Raw genomic sequence first — 4,987 nt, forward strand, 5'->3', positions numbered from 1 at the left:
AACTTGAAAACTGAAATAGTGGCTTATGGAAGCTGTGACAAACTTCTAACAGTATGCTGATATTGTCTGTAGCTTGGGGAATAGGAGGCTCTTAGGCCAGCCCTGTACACCTCTTCTGAGGATGAGTGGAACTTTCCAAGTTGGGCATTGAACTGTCTGTAGTGCTCAAATGGAGAATCCAGGACAGAGCAATGCTGCAAGCAGCTGAGCCTTTTCATATGAGTTCCAAACATGGAATGTCTCTGGCTAAGCCAGGTGTCCCCCAACAGTCAACCCTAGTATTTTCTTGAGGAATGATACCCATGTAGAGGGAAGCTCTTCAACATGTCAGGGGTACAAATTCTTCACAAAAATAAAACATTAGAAGATATAATATAAAATGAATATAACTTTAATTGACTTGATCTTCCATTGTCAATGTATAGTTTAAAACGTAAAATCCGAAACACCTTTACTGTAGCTTTTGGTGCACTTTGGATGCTTTCTGGAATATTGTTTTTTTCTACTCCCTGATGATGGATAGTCAGATGACATTTCTGTAGAAGCCTCATGTTCCCCTCAGTGGTGGATGTGACACCTGTTATATATTCAGGTGAAATGGAATTCAGACTTCAAATGTGTTTATGTTTACACTCATTACATGACACTTCAAGGAAATTTAATATAAAATGGAAGTTTTGAAAACCCCACTAAAATGGAAGATAAAAACTATTTCCAAAAAAGGGGACTCACTCTGGTTTGAAATTGTGTCTTTAGGAACATCATTTTAAATTCATATTATTCCATCATCCTTTAAAGTAGCCAATAAGATTTTGTCAGGAACTTAGCCTTCTTAATTTACTCTCTGATTCCTCTTTACATGAGCTGAATGTTTATAGAAGTTGGAGATTTGCAAGAACAACACAGATTGTTTTCATGAGCATAGGCATTAGATACTTAAGCCTATCATTTTTATCACACTTATTAATTCTTAACTGCTCTGACATCTTGATGATTTTTCTAACAGCATTAAACTGAACAATATTTATACCTGGATATTCACATTTAGGCAAGGCCTACTGGGAGGTCTGTTTGAAAGTTTGGTGTTTATTTTCTCTAGATGTGAATATAAAGTGTTCATGATGTACCAGTTTTGTAACAATCACTCATAAAATGATTACAGCCCATGTATTTTAGAGTTTTCAATATAGTCTTTTACACAGTACTTCTAGCAGAAGTTTTTAGCATTTCTTTCAGTTACTTTTTTTGCTGTATTTACCAAAGAAAGGGTTCCTGGGTCCCCTCCCCTAATTGAGGTGCTTTGGGCACTTGATGACTTCTGAAGGGGAAGAGTTGGGATCTTTGTAAGGCTGTGACCCCTGGTTGCTCAACTATACTTCTGCAGGTGGCCCCCATACCTGTGAGTATATGGGCCACACAAATTGTATTTGTTGGGTTATATTTTTTTAAAGAAGAAACATGAATTTGGGGCTAGGGAGGTGTTGGGGAAAGAGTATAGGATAATATGATCAAAATAAATTGTATGAAATTCTCAAAGAATTAACAAAATATTAAAAATATAGCAATATATCTACCTTAAGACCCAGATATACCACTCATAGGTATATACCCAAAGGAGTCTTCATCCTACTACAAGAATGCTTGATCAACTATGTTCATAACAGCTTTATTCATAATAGCCAGAAACTTGCAACAACCTAGATGTCCCTCAACTGAAGAATGGATAAAGGAAATATGGTACATTTAAACAATGGAGTATTACTCAGCTATTAAAAATAATGACATCATAAAATTTGCAGGCAAATGGATGGAACCAGAGAAAAATCATCCTGAGTGAGGTAATCCAGACTCAGAGAGAAAAACATGGTATGCACTCACTTATAAGTAGATGCAGGGCTCAAGCGGGATACATGGATCTTCCTGGGAAGGGGAAATATAATGGATTTTTCAAATGGACTGGAAGCAGGTGGGGATGGGAATAGGAGGGATCAGACAGAGGAAGAGAGTACTTTGAGAGTTAACTGGGACTGGTGGGCATTGGGGGGTGATGTAGAAACCTCATGCAGTGGAAACTCCCCAGAACCTTTGAGAGTGATTCCCTACCGAAGATTTCTAATAATGGGAGATACAGAGCCTGAATTAACCATCTCCTGTAACCAGACAAAGCTTCCAGTGGTGGAGTTGGGACACCAACCTTGCCACATAATGTTCTACCTACAATCTGTCCTGTCTGCAAGATGTGCTGGGATAATGGTGGTGCAGAAATTGTGGGGGTGGTCAGCCAATGACTGGTCCAACTAGAGGCCCAGAACACGAGAGGGAGCCCACTGAGTGGATAGCTAGGAACCAGAGGTTGGAAATTCCAGAGACCCAGAATAGAACCAAACACAACTGGCAAAAAAAAAATCAGTGAAATGATTCCTAATGACATTCTCTTATACTCACAGGTAGATAATTGCTTAGCCTAGCTGTCATCTGAGAGGTATCATCAGCAACTGATGGGAGTAGATGCAGAGACTCACAGCCAAACACTCGACAGAGCCAGGGGAATCCTGCAGAAGTGGGTAGGACTGCAGGAGCCACAGGGGTTGAGGACACCATGAGAACGTGGCCTATAGAATAAACCAAGCATGGCTCATAGGGGATCACAGAGACCCAAGTATGAGTCTGAGCTAGGTCCTCTGCATATACCTAATGGTTGTATAGGTGAGTATTCTTATGGGACTCCTAACAGGGGGAGTGGAGGTGTCTCTGACTCTTTTGTTTGTTCTTGGGAACCTTTTCCTCCTACTGGCTTGCCTTGTCCAGCCTTGATATGAGGGTTTGTGCCTAGTCTTATTGTGACTTGTTGTGTTGATATCCCTGTGAGGTCTGCCCCCCTTTTTTTTCTGAAAAGGAGTGGAGGAGTAGTGGAATCCAAGGGAAGGGAAGGTGGGGAGAAGCTGGGAGGGGTGGAGGGAGGGGAAATTGTGATTGTGATATAATGTATGAGAGAAGAATAAAAGAAAAAAAAGACATTTCCCTCAAATTTAGTGGCTTAAAGCAGCTGACTTACTGCTCATACTCTGATGTCTTAGGAATTCAAGGAGAGTTCTTGGGGTATGATTTGCCTTTGGTTGAGTGGGCCCTCTGACGTTAGAAGATCCAACACAGCCTTCTATATTTGGGAGATGATGTTTTGGTGGTATGTGCTAAAGACATCTCAGTGGGGAACGATTTTTAGAAACACAAACAAGTATGTTCCTTAAGCCCCGCACTTAGGAAACACATTTATTTAAAGCAAGCCTTTACCTCCACACACATTTGAGTGGGGGATTTCCATTTTAACCTTGATTGTAGAACTGAGAGAATAGTTACCCTTTATTCCTAATTCAGACATTTGTTACTTTTCGGGCCCTGCCCTCTGTCAGCTATGAAAAGCTCGGTGACCCTGTCGGTAAATAGGGAAGTGTTCTTCCTAGGTGGTTAAGTGAGATCTTACAGGGAAAAGTGCCCAACTTGCTATGCAACATATGGCAAGCACCCAATAAATGCTAGCTGTTTACTGTTATTTTCATATCAGCGGTGATGACATAATTACTAATTACCATCACTGCTTAATCTTATAGTCAGAGAAACAGCTCCAATAGGGGACCTTGGCAACGACGTGTGCGGCAGCTTGAGAACTTGAAAAAGATTTTGGCCCCTCACTGTCACGTCACTTTTCCATCTTGCTGGATTTCAAGAAGCGTCGATGAAAGTCAAGAGAAATGCTGGAGGACGCGAGCGCGCAACTTTCAGAGGTAGAGGATCATGCAATGCCTCTGCACAAGTATCCTGTGTACCTGCGGCAGAAGCTGCGGCTGCGGCAGGGCGTCTATGCGCGCTTGCCCGCCCATTTCTTGGGCTCGCTGGAAGAAGAACAAAAACGCCGACCATTACAGACCTCACAGAGTCAAGTTCAAGATCAACCCGAAGAACGGGCTGCGCGAGCTGAGGACATACCCATTCCAATTCACTATCCTCCAGAGTCCCAGCAGGGGCTGTGGGGTGGAGAGGGCCTGATTTTGGGTTACAGATATGCCAACAACGACAAGCTCTCCTCAAGGGTGAAGAAGGTGTGGGAGCCTCAGCTGTTCACTCGGGAGCTTTATAGCGAAATCCTGGACAAGAAGTTCACCGTAACTGTGACCATGTGGACCCTGGATCTCATTGATGAGGCCCATGGGTTCTACTTCTAATATTCTCAAGACCCCAAGAAAGACCTGTGTTCCAAGTTTGGCATGGACCTAAAGCGAGGGATGCTGCTGAGGCTTGCTTGCCAGGACCCCCAGTTACACCCTGACGAACTCGAACGGAGAGTAGCCATCTAATGAGAAATACAAGAGTTTTGTCATCCCAGAGGCAGAGGCTGAGTGGGTTGGCCTGACGCTGGAGGAAGCTGCGGGGAAACAGAGGCGCCTGGAGGAAAAGGACCCTGTACCCTGTTCAAGGTCTACGTAGAGGAGCTGGTCCAGCAACTTCAGGAGCAGGTTCTGTCCAGGCCAGCAGTGGTGCAGAAGAGAGCTGGTGACCGCGCCTGAACTCAGGGCTCAGCCTTCCCTTTGGGCTTTTAGCACCATGGACACAGTTGGGGTGGGCACAAGGACCACCTGTGGGCAGTGGGTGAACCCTGATTGGCATGTGCTGACCACACAGTTCCTGTAGTAGACTGTTCAGAGACCCCTCTGTGCCAGGACTTGGAGGTCTGGAGTGGAGCAGATGCCTGTCCAAGCTGGTCAAGTACTTACAGCATTATAGTTCTTGGGCTTGGAATAAGTCTGAAGCAGTCTGAGCCACAGTAAAGTGTGCTGGTTTGCTTGGTGGGGGCGGGAGAAAGAGAGAGATCCTGGAAATGAGGTACCCACAAGACTACCTTGAGCGGGAAACAGCAAGGCTTACTAAACACATGTATGGGAAGAGTGGCCAATCTGCTAAAATGGCAAACAGAGGCATTTGAGACAAACAA

At 43.9% G+C, this 4,987-nt stretch overlaps 1 pseudogene; it reads left to right on the forward strand.

Annotated features, from left to right (window-relative positions):
• The first annotated feature begins 3,797 nt into the window (after positions 1–3,797).
• On the forward strand, positions 3,798–4,562 carry LOC121465266 (annotated as a pseudogene).
• The last annotated feature ends 425 nt before the right edge of the window (positions 4,563–4,987 follow it).

The sequence above is a fragment of the Microtus oregoni genome, unplaced genomic scaffold, assembly GCF_018167655.1.
Source record: "Microtus oregoni isolate MIOR12 unplaced genomic scaffold, Mior012 000030F_ref0000283, whole genome shotgun sequence".
NCBI classification, from domain to species: domain Eukaryota; kingdom Metazoa; phylum Chordata; class Mammalia; order Rodentia; family Cricetidae; genus Microtus; species Microtus oregoni.